The sequence below is a fragment of the Manis pentadactyla genome, chromosome 3 (assembly GCF_030020395.1).
Source record: "Manis pentadactyla isolate mManPen7 chromosome 3, mManPen7.hap1, whole genome shotgun sequence".
Classification (NCBI taxonomy): domain Eukaryota; kingdom Metazoa; phylum Chordata; class Mammalia; order Pholidota; family Manidae; genus Manis; species Manis pentadactyla.
In genome coordinates this window covers 137,914,353-137,931,079 of record NC_080021.1, presented here as the reverse complement: position 1 = coordinate 137,931,079, position 16,727 = coordinate 137,914,353, and the positions used below count along the sequence as shown (strand labels likewise).

General features: G+C 42.9%; 1 long non-coding RNA gene and 1 pseudogene across 1 annotated transcript; one reads left to right on the top strand and one right to left on the bottom strand.

Annotated features, from left to right (window-relative positions):
• The first annotated feature begins 3,771 nt into the window (after window positions 1-3,771).
• LOC118922042 (Golgi reassembly-stacking protein 2-like) lies at window positions 3,772-4,771 on the top strand (annotated as a pseudogene).
• A 6,303-nt stretch (window positions 4,772-11,074) lies between these two features.
• On the bottom strand, window positions 11,075-16,479 carry LOC130683178 (uncharacterized). Its single transcript, XR_008996794.1, has 3 exons — window positions 16,367-16,479; window positions 14,452-14,538; window positions 11,075-11,274 (listed from the first exon to the last, which is right to left on the bottom strand). It is a non-coding gene; the product is annotated as an uncharacterized LOC130683178 (long non-coding RNA).
• Between the last annotated feature and the right edge of the window lie 248 nt (window positions 16,480-16,727).

The window sequence follows — 16,727 nt, the reverse complement described above, 5'->3', positions numbered from 1 at the left end:
GAAGTCTTATTGAGCTATAGTGAGGCCAAGGGGATGCATAAGGATGGTGTCTCCATATTTATGTTTTTTGGGAGTGCCTCTTTAGCCTCTATATGTGTGGGAAACCTGAAACTTGTCTCTCAGGCTGAAGTTCCAGGCTAAGTAAATAGGCTTCTTTCATAGGAAGACTGGGGTTGTATTTCAGTCCGCTATCTGTGCAGTACCCTGGAGGTGGTGGCCTGCCAAGAACTTTCTGATTGTTACAGTCCCATGGAGCTCTGGAATGCCAGTCCTTCTGGCCACCAGTGCGAGGCAATCAAGGAGTATCCCCTGTGTGGGTTGCATGCTCCCACAGTCAAGGCATATGGAGAGTGTAGGGGGTGGGGCATGCTTGACAGTTCAGGAAAGGGAGCAGGAAAATGTCTTGACTGTGTGCACCCACCAGCTTCCATAATGCAGCAAGAGGGTGTCTTGTCTATGTGTGCATGATGACTTCAGGTTGGGAGTAGGAGAATGCTGAGACTGCTTTCTCTTGCCAGCCCCAGCCAGTGGCCAGGGAAGTGTCACAACTGCCCTTGTTCACAGACTCTAGCTAGGGAGCAGAACTCTATGACTACCAGCCTCTGCCCACCTCAGCAAGGCTACTGGAGGGTGCTGCCCTCTGAGCTCATCTGCCTGTGCTAGCTGGCTACGTGGAGAATGCAACAATGATGTCCACTGGCTCCTCTGTCTCTGGGGAGCATCTCAATTCATCTTGTCTCCCTTTAGCTGATTCCTCCAGATTAGCAAATGTATTTCCCTCTCATGTAGTCTGGGCACTTTTCCAACTGTTGTTTTTCACTGGGTCTTGGGGCCAGTAAGACTTCATGCAAGCCCTCCAAGGGGGGAATCTGACTTCTTATAGTTTCTTAGGAACACCAGTGTCAACCCTCTGTTTTCCAAGCCAGATGTTCTGGAGACTCATCTCTCCAGTGCAGACTCTGGGGCTGGGGTGCCCAAAGTGGGACACCAACCCTTCACCCCTCCAGGAGAGCGTTTGTCTGGTGAGATCCCTCCCTATTGTGTGTCACTGTGCAAGGCATGTTTTTTTTTTTTTTTAGCAAGACCATGTCTCCAACACTCCTACTTTTCTAAAAAAGAAAAACAGTTAACCTAATTTCCAGATTTTTCTCAGAGGGAAATAATCCATATAGAGCTGTAGATTTGGTGTGTCTGTGGAAAAGGTGAATTCAGGAACTTCCTATACTGCCATCTTGGACCCCTTCCCTGGGAGCATCTTTATGTCCACCATAGATTGTACTCTATCCATGTGTCGCTAAGATTCCTGTGAGAAATACATCAGTGCGATTTTATACCACTCCCCACTTTCCGCTCGTGTTTTCCCTTTTCCTTTCTGTCTTCTCTAGCTCTTCGTCTTATTTTCTCTCCTGCCTTCCAAGATGATTCTCCTCCCAGCTTCTAGCGAGGAGAATGCAGAACCATTAACCTATGTGTTAGTATTCAGTGGCTCCTCCACATTGGGCCCTGGTTTGAGAGTTGGTTTTTAAGCATGATCCAAACCTCTGCATTCTTTATGGCCCTGGGGGTATGTGCCGCACCCATACCTTCCTTTGACCCTTTCTGTACATCTCAGCACTGTTTTACAAAAAGAGAACACTAAATCCAGCTTGGATTTGAAATAAGGCAGCCACCTAGAGCCAAGTACTGTCTTTGATGCTTAGCTTTGTAATTTCCCTTGAGAAAGCCCCTCAAGGTCTGTTGGGATCTGTCCTCAGATTTGCACATATTGCCTTGTTCCCAATCTTTGGCCCTTTTAAAGGTGAGCTGGCTACCCATTAGGGGCCATGCAGAGGAGCTCATATCCACGAGTTGCTGAGGGCATGTCACTAAATGTCCTTTACTACCTAAGACCTATAGGTCTGGAAGGAATAGATCTCCTTTAGCTCCTGCCATTTTCCCATCAACAATAATAGCTATTTCAAAGCTGCTGCTCAGATTCAGCTGAAACTCATTGGAAATCAGATCTGATGAGATCTTTAGTCCTGATGACTACACTAACCTTACATGATCAGATTTTCAGTTAGTTGAGCTGGTTGCTGAGTCTTTTGTCCTGTTGTTTCCTTTAGACTGGTTGGAATGGTGGTACTTCATGAATAATCCATGAGCATTAACCAGCTGCCTGCATAAGGCCGTTTCCACTGTGTCTTTGCCATGGAATTTTAGATGGTTCTGATGCAATTCGTAAGTAATCAGGAAGAACCAGACTCTGATTTAAAGTCTCTTAAGATATTCCCTTCAAGTTTCTAAAGTAAAGGCATGGTATTAACTTATTTATAAATGGTCATAACAGGGACATTTTCTCTACAGAGTCTTTAATATCACAGTTGGCAGTATTATGGGGACAATGAATATGTGAAGATACATCTCAAATTGTTTGAAACAAAACTTCATGTCAGCTTCTGGTTCTTTTGGTTTCTGTTGTTGCCTTAATCACCAAGTGGTGTGGGTTAAAACAAAAGTCATAACTAAATTGAACCCAGTTTGTGGGGAAAATTGGGTAACTCTTTGCTTAAACAGAAGCAGGTGGTGCTTGAATGCTTAGTGGAAGTGAGCTGTGAGGAGAGAATGTAGATTTTCTTCATTGAAAACAGTTAAAAATATTTGTGGGTTTTTTTTTGTGCCATACTGTGATTAAGATATATACGTATATATATTTTATATATGTATATACCAGTTTCTAAAACTCTGATGGAAAAGCAATATAGTTTTAATTAGAGAGTAGTCTTTTGTGGTAAGAGAGGGTGGGATTTTGTGTGTCTTTGTGTTTGTGTATTTGTGTGTGTGTGTGTTTATTTTAAGGGCTGTTTTAAATAAAAATGTTCTATTCCAGTTAAAATGTGGTTTAATTTGTACTCCATTCAGGAACTCAGCTGTGGCATGAAACAACACACGGTTTACATAGTGAGTTTTCACAGTGGAAAGGAGGATGGATGGGAGGACTTTTCTATCACCCTATTGGTATCCTGGGATGGGAGTGCTGATCTGGTTGACAAGCAGGTGTCCTATTTTTTCTGATTGCTCTGAAGTATTCCTTCTTGAGACCATGTGTTTATTCCATGGAACTTTCTCAGTAGGCACAGGGAATTAAGAGGGGGCCATAGCCCAAGAGTGTGTGACCTGCCAGTTTCCCTCCAAAGATCATTGCCAGATAAAATACATGCCCAGTTAAATTTAAGTAGAAATAAATGGGTATTTTTTTTAGTATAAGTATGTCCTATGCAATATTTGGGACTAAAATGTATTTATTTTTACCTGGAGTTCAAATATAGGACTTGTTGTCCTATATTGTTAAATCTGACATTGCTACTTCCAAGGGGCAATTTTTCTCTTACTGAGAGTGGGCCAAAAACTTTTTGAAGTCTCAGATTTTTGTTGCTGTTTTTGTCATTTCTCTTTTTTACTTCATGAAATCCACAGGATGCCTGGGTTTTTATAGCTCCCATTACTTCATCATAATGGAAACGATTTTCACTATTTCTTCTTTTTAAAAAGAAAGGATAATTGGACAGCCAGCATGCTCTCCCACATGTGAGTTACCATTCAATTTTTCTTAGTTGAATGCACAAGGCAAATGCTATAGTAATTTGCCAAATTGGTTCTTTGAGGATTTTTACAGATGAGGAAAAAACATTAGTATTCTGCCTTGGGAAGTCCAGTTGTAAAAATAACGGAACTAGCGCGGAGGAGCGGAGCGGGCGGCGTGAGGGTGCGGGGAGCAGCGCGGACCCACACTGACTGCCCGCCGCCACGGGCTCCTCCCCGAGCGCCAAGATCCCAGGCAGGGGCACCGAGGGCTACCACGTCCTGCGGGTACAAGAAAATTCTCCACGACATAGAGCTGGACTGGAGCCATTCTTTGACTTTATTGTTTCTATTAATGGTTTGAGATTAAATAAAGACAATGACCCTCTTAAGGACCTACTGAAAGCAAATGTTGAAAAGCCTGTAAAAATGCTTGTCTACAGTAGTAAAACCCTGGGGCTGTGAGTGACCTCAGTCACACCAAGCAGCATGTGGGGTGGCCAGGGCTTGTTGGGAGTGAGCATTTGTTTCTTCAGCTTTGATGGGGCAAATGAAAACGTTTGGCATGTGCTGGAAGTGGAATCAAATTCTCCCGCAGCGCTGGCAAGTTTTCGACCTCATAGTGATTATATCATTGGAGCAGATACAGTTATGAATGAGTCTGAAGATCTGTTCAGCCTTACTGAAACACATGAAGCAAAACCATTGAAACTTTATGTGTATAATACAGACACTGATAACTGTCGAGAAGTGATTATTACACCAAATTCTGCGTGGGGCAGAGCAGGCAGCCTAGGATGTGGCATTGGATATGGCTATTTGCATCAAATACCTACACGCCCATTTGAATAAGGAAAGAAAATTTCTCTTCCAGAACAAATGACTGGTACACCTATTACTCCTTTTAAAGATGTGTTTACAGAGGTCCAGCTGTCCTCAGTTAATGCCCATCTGTCACCACCAGGAGCTATAGAAATTGATCAGGAAGTACCAACAGTACCATTGTTGTCACCCACAAGTAACCGAGTCCCTTGCTTCTGTGTCACCAGTGAGCTCAGCTCCTGCATGGCCAGGTCTGATGCCTTTGCCAGCAGGACTGCCTAGCTTACCTGCCCTCCCCAACCTCAACCTCCCAGCATGGTCCATCTCACCAGGTGTCAATTTGCCAGAGCTTGTGACCCTGGGGGTGTTGCCCATCTTGCCTTTCTAGGACGCTGTCTAATAAAAAGCTTTATCCAGGAAAAAAAAAAGTAACAGAACTTTATTTAAGCCCATAATAGGACTAAAGAAGTTCAGTTAGCTTCTCATTCCAGTTCTGAGGCTAACTGGCTGTGTGACCCTTAAGCAAAGCACCTAATCTCTCTGGGCCGTTTTCTCCTTTTATAAAATGAGCTGGCTGGATTAGATGATTTTTGAGGCTCATTCTGACTCTTACATTTCATTAAAAATATGTAATTTTTCCAATACTCCACTGCTATGCTCTTTCTGATTCAGTAACTTAGAAGTCTGATTCTGTGGGAAGCTAGGGAAAAATACTTCCCAGACATAAAGGGATTCCACCAATGACTATGATTAGCAGGTGTTTTATCACTTCAGTAACAGTGGCCTATTTCAAGAGTGGTTCTTTCTCACTTCCTTATTTCATTTGTTCCTCCAGCCAACATTTGTGTGGTTGTGTGGGTTTGAGATGCTAGAAAATAAGACAGCAGCTCTGTCTCAGTCTAGCAGGGTTGGAGTAAGGATAGGTATGGAGAGGGATACAATGAACAAGTCAGAGTCACGTGGGAAGTACTAGGCTGGAGACAATGGTGGAGTATTATGAAACACAATTCTCTTCCTAGAATTGTTGCTGAGTGAACTGGTTGTAAGTTCTAGCATCACTAGTATTTGGCCGCTCCGATCAGACATAGCTGTCAGAATCACATCACTCATTTGCATTAACATGGCAGGCATCTACATATGAGCTGGTATACACACACACACACACACACACACACACATGAACACACATACATGGGAGTGAAAGTTTTCTAGAGAAGGAACAAAAAATAAGTTGTGTGTAGAAGAAAGACAAAGAGGAAGAAGAAAGAGGAGTTGCTGTTCAAAAGAGCCACCTCTGCTTCCATTTTTCTACTCTTGATTATATTACTAAAACATGGCATTAAAAAAAGTAGTCACAGGGACTCTCTTGTCCCCTCCTGGCGTGATCCGGGAGCTGTGTCCCTTCACTTTATCTCTAAATAAAAGCCTGTACCTTACACCTTGCTCTCAAAAGAAAAAAAAAAGTAGTCACAGTTTCTGAAGTACTCATTACGTGCTAGTCATTGTTTTAAAGATATTATACACATTCACTTATTTAATACCCTTGACAATACTGCAATAGATACTATCACATAATAGATACTCCCCATTTCATAGGTGAGGGAACAAAGGATTTTTTTTTTGCCTGTATTTTTTAAGGTTTTGTATGTTGTCTTTTTTTTAGATTAGAAATCCTGTCATTAAAATATAGTCCAGGTTTAAGAAATACATTCAGTATTCATTTGAGGTCTTCTATGTCTTAAGAAACTAATAATTATGATTTTTGAAATATTTCCTTATATCCAGCTTTGCATATCTCAGGTGTAGTACTTTACATTAAAACTGTTTCTCATATTTTCTGCATATCCAGCTGAGTATTTTTTTCCCTCATTATTTCAGAGGAGGTGGTAGTTATGCGATGTGTATTTCTCCTTCCCTGGAAGATGGATCACTATGTGCTTTGAATTCGTTTGCACAATAATTGAGCAATCAGTTTAAAAGAGCTGGCAGTTATGAATGTGAGCATTCCATACAGGGCATCAGATTAGAGGCAACTGGACCCAGGCCAAGTTTAACCATGATCTGCATAGGAACTGTGGTGGAGACTCCTGTGAAGTCCTGGTTAGGAGCTGGAGAAAGCAGGACATAATGGTGCAGTGGAGGGTAGGGCCCGTTCTTGGAGTAAGGGTTGTGCATGCCATCCGCTTGAGGATGGGGAATGACCAAGGACAGACCAAATGTTGGCAGTCTTCTCTGTCATGCCCCTGGGAGATTCATCTTGGATTTATTAGCCACATAAATTACTTTCCGGCAAAATGTAGCCATAAATCACCACAGAAAGATTGAAATGTTATCATTTCCTTGGGAATTATAAGCTAGAGGTGGTGTAACAGCCCAAGAGCAATTATAACACAATTAAATGGTCAGGTTCCTCTCTCCCCCTCATGATTTATGTCTGAGAAAAGGGTAGTGAAAGGTCTGTATTTGAAAAAGGAGGACAGAGCTGTCGAGTAGCCAAGAACAACAGAAACTGAATTACCAAGCAGAAGACTAACAACTTGCTATTTATTTCTCAGGAAGGAAAACATGTACACCATGTAAAAAATACATATACCATGTAAACATGAAACATCATGTATACCAAGTAAAACATAAAACGGATGCCATGTAAAAGCAATAAACCATGTAAACATGTAAAATGTGTATCATACAAGATATGTAAAAACATATATACCACACAAAGCATACACACATGTAAACATGTGAAAAACATGCACACCATGTAAATGTGTATACCCTATAAAACATGTAAAAACATGTATACCATGTAAACATGTAAAAAAGACTTATCAAAACTAATTTATATCTTTGTGATTTTTCTAAGAGCCTAATGAGAAACAATCTGTTTGGGGAAATTATGACAAATCTGAATATGATTTCAAACAGTCTTAGACTCCTAGAATGTCTGAGTTGGACGGGAAGTTAGGGATTGTTCTCTTCAGCCAAATAGATACAGGAAACCATTTGACAAACATATATTGATTCCCTATTAAGTGTGTGGTGCTGACCTAAGGGAAATGACACCAAAATCAAGAGCAACAGCAGATGAAATAGATAATTGGACTTGTGCAAAATTAATATCTTTGCCCAGTGAAAGATATATCAAGAAAGAGAAGATACGACCTAGAGAATGGGAGAAAATATCTTCAAATCATATATTTAATAAGGGCCTAATACTCAGAATATAAAGAACTCAACAGCAACAAAAAAGAAAAATAATCAAATTAAAAAAGGGGCAAAGGACTTGAATAGACACTTCTTCAAGAAGATGTATAAATGGGCAGTAAGCATGTGAAAAGATGCTTAACATCATTAGTCATTAGGAAAAAATGCACATCAAAACCTTATGAGACACCATTTCACACCCACTAGCATGGTTATAACAAAAATAATTAAGGAAAGGAAAATAAAAAGGTGTTGGAAAGGATGTGGAGAAACTGGAACCTTCATTCATTGCCACTGGGAATGTGAAAGTAAAGTGGTGTAGTCACTGCAGAGAACAGTTTGGTGGTTCCTCAAAAAGTTAAACATAGCATTACCAAATTATCCAGTGAGTCTAATTCTAGGTTTATATCCAGGAGAAGTGAAAACAGGGACTCAGACAAATAAAGGTATAGCAGCATTATTCACAATAGCCAAAAAAAGGTGCAGACAACCCAGTGGGCATCAGGGGCAGAATGGATAAGCACGTGGTGGAACCTACATATCGGGGAATGTTGTTCAATCATGTCAAAAAATGAAGTACCGATACACTCTACAACAGAGATGAGCCTCAAAAAGTGATGCCAAATGAAATAAACCACACACAAAATGTCACATATTGTATGGCTTTTACAAAATATCCTCCTGGATTTTACAAAATCACTCCTGGTTGCATCTTATGGTTCGGGGTGATGAAAATGTTTTGGAACTTGAGAAACGTGGTCGTTGCAGAACATTGTGCACGTCGCTGTATTTTACACTTTAAAATGGTTAATTTTATGTTAATGTAAATTTTGCCTTAATTAAAGATGAAAAATAAGTAGAGCACTGTATAAACAGGGCACTGGATTTGGAATTGGACTTGGGTTTGTGACTTGGCTCTGCCACATTCTATTTACGTGAACCTGGGGAACTTGTTTGGTCACCCTCTGGACCTCTGGGAAATGCACATTCAACAAAGAGGTAGAGTTCTAACCAACACTGGGTGGGTGGGCATTTAGATGACAGTTGGTGGGCGATTGAGATAACACACCAAATGCTTTCTTATCTGTCGTCATTATTTTCATATAAACTGGATATCCACTCATCTAATTGTTATCTTTTTATTGTCAATTGTTGACAAAAGTAATGCTTGTGGGAAAAAAAATGAGGCACAAGTACAGTGGGAAGGAAGCAATAGCAGCAAAAGCTCAGAGAGGAGGGAGGGACAGGCAGCAAGACTGGAGGGTTCCAGGTCCTCTGTGGGCCCTTTCCCGTTTCTGGGGAGGCAGGAGCACACCTGTTGAACAGGGAATCTGACACCAGAGAGAGGAGAGGAGACAAGGGTGTGCAGAGGCTCGGCCTCAGTGAGATCAACGGCGGCAGTGACAGACCCAGCAGCTCCTGGTGAGGCACCATGCCCCTGGCCCGGGGCCAAGCCCACAGTGCTGACTCAAAGGGCTGCTACTTTACACTTATTTTGCAAAGTGCAGATGTGCCTCATTGTCTGGGACTCCGGGCACAACTGTGATAAAGATGCAATCCATCCGCCTTGCTTCAGTTTCCTCCAGGAGCACAGGCCACGTGCACATTGACAGTTGAGTCTGCCAACAGAGACAGAGAGGGAAACTCACGCAGACCCGGGGAGAGGTGTTTGTGCAGGTGAATGGGGGACAAGGGGCGATTTCTGGCTTCGGCGGTCTGCAAACTGCTTTCTCTTCAAGAGCAAGGAGTTGCAAAAGCCTTTGTTCAGGAAAATTTAAAAAATTCTTTGTTTTTTTTTTTTTTGACTTGGGGCAGCAAGTCAGAAAGGCAAATTTACTCTATTACTCCCAGTAATGGAAAAGTATGCTGTTTTCCATGGACAAGGTAATTATTTATTATATAAATATTGGTTTTGCTCCAAATATTACCTAAATGTGTGTGTGTGTGTGTGTGTGTGTGTGTGTGTGTGTGTGTGTGTATAATCATATTAATGTTCAGTACAACTTAACTAGAATTTCTATCCTGGACTGAAGAGAAAGAATTGGCAGTCAATGTCTGTGAAGCAGTCATACAAAGAGAACTTTACATTTCCAAGCTAAAACAGGAAAATTTAAAAATTGGAAATTTCCAGCCTTTAGTCTGTGTGTGTGCTTGCACAGGTATGCTTGTCACATGTGTGTGCTTGAGTCTGTATAAATGGCCACTGCTAAAGGACCACAGAGCTTTGGTGTACATTTGGCTCTGGACCTACTAACAAAAAGCCCAGCTCATCTGACAGCTGCCCTGTGGCTCAGGGCATTCATGGTGTCTAGTGTCCACAGTGTAAAAAGTTGAGGTGGGGACACTGAGTCACCTAAGGTTTGCCTCCACTTAAATCCCCTCAGGTGTCTGTTTCTAACAGAAAGTGAACTCAAACTTCTAGACCTTTAGTTGCTTCATTTTGATAAGACATGATTTTCTGCTTGAGAGGGAAAAGGACTTTTCAAACCTTCCCAATGTGCAGCACGTAAGTGGACCAGACTTATGCACAATTGCATTGAAATGGGAGGTGTGACCAATGCAATAGATTCTCAGGGGGCTACCGAGGCCTGTACTTTTGTGTGTAATGATGGTCTGATGACCAGCAGCAGTGGAAGAACAGGAGCTCGAGTGACAAGTGCTGATGGTCTTTGGCTGTTTGGGAGGGGAAGCCAGTATATTGAGGCCAGAAGCCAGTCTAGAAATCTTGGGCCCCAGGAGTAGAGGAGACAGAATTGGGGGGGAGAGGAGAGAGAAGGCAGTAAGGCTGCTTAACTGAATGGGAGACATGAAAGAAAGTCCAGGAAAAACAAATGGGAAAAATGATTTTTTTTCTCTTTTAAATACTGCCCCTTCCTTGCCTCTCAGTGAATATGAGAAAAATGCAGAATTATGAAATAGTTTGAATGATGAAACCATATTTAAGACAAATTGTTTACCTGGCATTGAATTCCCAGAAATGATATTTTTAAATTGTGCAAGAGGAAGACTTACTTAGAAATTCATGATTTCCATTCATTATAAGCCACCACGTTGATAAACAGTACCGTTAAAACGTTCTGGCACAACAACTAGACATTTCTCTCTGAAGGGAGTACCTTTTAACATTGGCAGGGCTGCTAAGGGTCAAGGGCATTAAGACATTTCATGGCCTACTAATGCCTATCAATCAACCAACCAAAGGATCAATCAGTCAATCACTCTTCCAGATGGGGAGAGGGGTCCTTGTCACCTGGTACTTTCTATTCAAGTCTCTACAGGTATGAGCCTATAGAGAATTACTGTAAGATAAAAAATATTTACCGATGAGTTGGCTATGTAAAGCATTAGTCCTTCCTCCAACAGCTTTACCCCTTTACAGTAAAGTCAGCTTTGCTGATTGTCAGATGATGTAATTGTCCAATATTACAACGTAAATACAGTATAAGGGCCAGGAGGGTATGATCTTTCTCTTGGGAATGAGACATTTCAGTGACTCCATGAGTCCTTACCTCACCTAGTGATGCTTCTGGCAACAGCCCAGCTTCTTAGGGACTTGACATCAGGGCATTTACCTGGCTGGTGGGGAAGCTGCTGCCTTGGCCCCTGCTCCGCGCACTCCCTTGGCTGCGTCACATCATTGTCACCCATGTGATATCCATGCACGTGTGTCTGTGTCCATTTGGGCTGCTGTAACAGAATGACACAGACTGAGTGGCTTCTAGACAACAGACATTTATTTTTCACAGTTCTGGAAGCTGGAAGTCCACAGTGCAGGCACCAGGGGATTCAGTGTCTGGTGAGGACCCCATCCTGGTTCCCAGATGGCTGGCTTCTCACTGCGTCCTCATGTGGAGGGAGAAGGGGGCTCTCTGGGGCTCTTTTATAAGGTATGAATCCCATTCATGAGGACTCCACCTTCATGACCTATTCACCTCCCAAAGGCCCCGCCTCCTGATACCATCACACTGGGGATTTGACTCCAACATAAGAATCTGTGGGGGATGCAAACATCAGTCCAGAGCAGTGTGAACAGGTGACAGGTCAGCAGACGGCAGAATAAGGCTCCTAAAAAGCATGAAGGATTGAAATAACACCAGACCCATGGAGTATATTGTTAGAAAATAAATGAAAAATAGGGAGAAGGAAAGCAGGTTCGTGGACCGTCAGTGTAAGTGCAGAGCCATGAGCTTCCCAAAGCCCGGATCACACCAGGGAGACTGCACAAGGCTGGATACCGCCCTACGTCTGCACAAAACAGCCCTCCTGTTCTAGTCTACAGTCTATAGTCAGAGTTTATGGTCTTTAGTCATTTTTTTTTCCTAAAAGAAGCAAGGAGGGACAAAGCTTTATGCTCTTGAATAAGTCAAGGAAATGACAAAGAAGAGTTGCGGTTAAAAATCCTGAAAATACCCAGGCGTGCGCTAGGATGGTTTTTGTGGTTGGGACCATCTCTGCATCCAATTCTTGTGTTTGCTTAGGATGCCACCTTCTTGGTCATCATGTAACTGAATGAATTGGTTCATTTTTGTCAAAGTCCCCCTCCAAGGGCTTGAGGGTCAGTGAAAATCTCAGAGGACTTTTGTTAAAGGGCAGAAGAAAGATAAGGGAATGGCTCTATTGAGTCCCTGGAAGAATTTTTGCAAAATATTTGTGCCCCTCAGAATCTCCTCGACTCCAAGATCTAAGGCAGACATCCTTTGGGGAAAGACAAAGCAGAGAAAGCCTGTGATCATGGGAAGACACTGGTACTGTATTTCTTGATAACACAAAGCAAGCAGGACCTCCAGGCCTTGGTGTTGAAAAGTCACATTAAAGGGTCCTTCTGCTCCAGGCACGCTCCCTGGGATCCGCCCACTATATTGACTTTCCCACTTTTCTTTCTTCTTGCTTGCTTCAGGAGGATGGGAAAAGGCTGGTCTGTGTCAGAACAACCTCAAACCAGTGAGAAATAAAGTACGTTCCTTCTCTACTCAAACCATGGATGATGGCATCACAGAAAGTACAATATTCCTTTCTTAATGTTAATGTTGGTGTTTTCCTAGGTTCTCGTTCTATTGTCAGCTAATCATACACTGGTGAACCTCAGCATGTGTTAGGGTACATTTCTTAAAGTTCATTAATATGCAATTCCATGTAAAGGTATATTAAACTTGTACATATTCCCTTAGAAGATAATACACAGAACAGGATCCTCTTACGAGCAATCCATGTAATGCATCTTCTGTCTTTCACAGCTCTCATTGGCTTTTCTCCCTTACATCAGTCTGAGGACATTTTGTCTCCACTTGTCTCTCTCTCCTGTTTGGTTCTGCAGCGGATAGTGGAAAGCGGAAAAAGGGTGGGAAGTTCCATGATAATAACCTTTGTCCAGCTGTACATACTTTATTTTCCTAAACACACCAAGAGACTTACTTTGTCTCTGGGAATAAAAAGGAAGTTGGAGCCATTGAAGTATCTCCCCACCTACTCTGATCGCTTGCTAAATAACAGTCCAGTATAGGATATTCCTTTCTTTCATGGCTACAGATTTTCAGAGAATTTTAATTTCTCCAAAGGACATTCTGAGGACAATGGATGTGATTCATTTAGTGAGGAAAGGAATGGCTTGAGGTGATACCAGAATATGAGTGTCCCTCACTAAAATGTCTTACACTCATTTCTGCTTCCAGGCACCTGGCACAGTGCCTGCATGATCGCAGGCTCCAAAAGTGCCCAATAGTTTGAGCTGATGCCCAGGGTGTTTTCCTTGGGCAGAAAAACATTGCCTTTTGTTATAGCCAATACTTGGGCAGGGGCAGTGAAGTAGTGATGTTGATCCTTAAACACATTCTAAAGTCAGATTGGAAATACATTTCATTCAGAGATGATATTGTGAAAGAAAGTACAAAGTGTCCAAATAAGAACTTAACTCATCCAGTAGCTGACAGAAAAAAAGGGTAGAAGTTGCAGAAAGGGGATAGGAAATTAATATTTTGTATTGAACACCTGGTAGGTACCAGTGTGACACCCCCAAAAGTAGAGGTGAGACATACGTTGCTTCATGGAATCCCCCACAGGTGTTGGTTTTATCACTTCCATTTCACAGATGAGGAAACCAAGGTCCAGGGAAACGTGTGGCTTGCATAAGGTCGCAGCTAATCAGTGTCAGAGGTAGGCAGGATTTGAATCCAAGTCTGTCCAGTGCTCAAATGCATGCCTTTTCCCACATAGGAAACATTCCCCCTCACATGCTTAAATTTAGGAAGATATTGATCCCACTGGCCCTGTAGAATCTTCCAAAGAGTGGATTTCTGTCTGGGAGCTGGGATCAGGAGTTCTGGGTGTAGGAAGAGAAATCAGAGAGGTGCCCTCCTGGGGCCTGGGGGGCCTGCCAGCTCTCTGCTGGGAGCTACAGACCTGGAGGGCTGAGCAGGGTCCTGGCCCAGAGCAATGTTTGGAGGCAAGGAAAGCTCACAGCAAGCTGCAGGGGGCTTATGGTTTGTAAAGTCAACCCAGACAGAAATCACATCTGCTGAGCAAAAAGGAGCCAGGGAGTGGGGAAGGATGGAACCAGCTCTATCAGGTTTTTTCTCCTTCGGGAATGTGTTCATTTTTACCCTGTTGTTTATACTTAATTGTTAAAGTAGAACTGAGCTCAAAAGGTATACTTTATTTTAGCCCACTTTTTGCAAAACTCACCTTTTAAAATGCAAAAAACCCAAACAAAGCACCAAATGTGGACCATAGTAAGGCAGGGAAGAATTTTGCTTGGTGAAATGGGAAGTCCCTCATCGGCAGATCCAAACCCTTGGGGTGGCGGTTGGGGGAAATAAGGGAAAGCAGGAAAAAATGGAAATAAATAAACAAGACTCCTTTGTTTCATACCTATGAAGATGGGATTCCTGGAGCCATTGCTGTTCCTCTCTGATGGGAGAGTGGCATCATTCAGAGAAAAGGGGTCAAAACCAGGATCTGGCAAACAGAAAAACATTTCAAAAATAGTTTAAACTGCTAAGTGACCGACTCATCTAGACTCTGTGTTCCCGTCACAACATTGTGCACAGGAGGCGGCTCTGTGGAAGAGCAACATTCTAGACACTGATGGAAACAAGCTTTTCAGAGGGAAACACCCAGGAGATGGGAAGACCCTGCTTCTTTAATATTTTATTAGTGCGTATTCCACTGGGTGAAGTGACTCAGACTATAAATATATTGGAGAGACTTCAGGTGGTCTAAAAGATATATTGCCTTTATATCATGGGATGTGATTAAAAAGGGGAGCTTGCCAAATGTATGTGTGTTGTTATGGTGCTGCTGCCTTTGGATCACGAAGGAAATTATTTTATGAGGCTCCATTTGGTTCTATGAGGAAAGGTCACCTCAGAGGAGAAAGTATGCTCTGAGGTCCTCCCTTGGAGGCAGATGATCCATGTCATCCCAGCTTTTCCTGGGGTCTTTAAGGTCTGTGACCTGGATGGGGCAGAGACTCCACATGGCCACGGGTGCCACAAATGTGCTGGGTATTATATTCGGTATTGGGCGATGTGGACGAGGCCAGCTCCTGATGTGGCACCTGGAGAGATGGACAAGGTCACTACAGCCCCTTCCCCAGACCTGCAGATGAGCTGCAACACTGCTTTGAGCTGCCCCACACATGTTAAGGTCCCTCTTTTTTGTGAGGACTTACAAAGGCTGAAATCACCGAAGCGCTGGTACAGAAAAAAAGATGTCAGAGAAATGGGAGAATCAAGAACGAATTCTACAGAGAGGTGCCTCCGTGTGTTCTGTATTTCTTCTGCTGTGTAACTAACTCCCTGACCAAATATGGGCATGGCTGGAAATATTAGAGTTTGCCACAAATGAGAAAAATGATGTGAAAAAGTAAAAAATAACGGGACTGAAGAGGAATGATTACTCAAACTTCTTAGTGCCTGTCTTGTGCCAAACTAAAGTGAAATAACCAGTTGCCTGGTGGCCAGTGTGCGTGGCGGGTTTGTTCTCTCAGACCAATTTACTGATGTGCCATATCATCCATCTGCTCATCCATCCATCCATCCACCCATCCATTTACCCATCCAACTGTTTCTTCATTCATTCATCTGTGCATTCATTCATTCACTGGGTCAAAGTGACTACAGGATCATTTTGCAACTAACCTGGTTCCCAGAATCTTGAATGCATTTTCATTCAGTTTTTGAGAGTGTCACAGTGGATGCATAGACTGAGGGCCAAGGCTCTAGCCTCTCATTGTTGGGGCCAATTGAATCCGTAGCTCATAGCCTTTCTGTATGTGCATGATGATCGTGGCAACATGAAATGTCCAGAGAATTTGGCTCTTGTTTTTTATTTTTTTTTCATTTATGATCTTCTAAATTTTCTATACCTTTTTCATTTTACATAGCATAATCCCTTAGGAAAAGGAGAGGTTAGGAAATAAGAGCAAAATGACAGCGGTAGTAAGGAAGAATGACTGTGAAAGCTCTACATTAAAACATGTGCTGATGGCTGTCCTCGCATTACCTCAGCCTTTATGGATATAATCTCTTGCAGCTGCATGTACCGCCACTATTCCTGTACGTGTCTCGCCTTTGTGCAGACCTAAGGTAGGTCTGAGGGACTTGCGGGCCGAGGCCACCCAGCCAGGACATACAGAGCTGGATCTAACTGCTCCCGGGTTCTGTCTGGCAGGCGGAGGACTGCTCCCCCCCGCAGGGGTCTTGGTGATCACACGCCGGGACCAGTCTCTTGGTCTTTCAGTTTGCCTTTGCCAAAACTAAAAATCAAAACCAACTTGCTGTACCTGCTGGTGGTGGACGGGAACCAGAGGAATAGAATCTTCTCTCCTGCCTTCCTCCTGGCGGAGCCGGGGACTGACTGAAAGCTGGAGGGGTTGCTGCGGCGCGGACAGATCCCCTTCGGGGCGTGCAGGACGGGGAGGGCAGGAGAGCATCGGGATGACAGGGAAGAGTCTGTCCCCAGGAGGCTGACTCACGCAGGGCTGAGTAGATGTTCTCATAGTTTTTAACATTTCTTCTCTATCTGTGGTTATTTTCTAAATTTATTTATTGGTTTTCTCCTTTAAAGATTTTACTTACCAAATGATTTTTCTTCCTCTCTTCATTTCCTTTCTCCTTCCTGCCTGTCTTCCTCCCTCTTCTCCT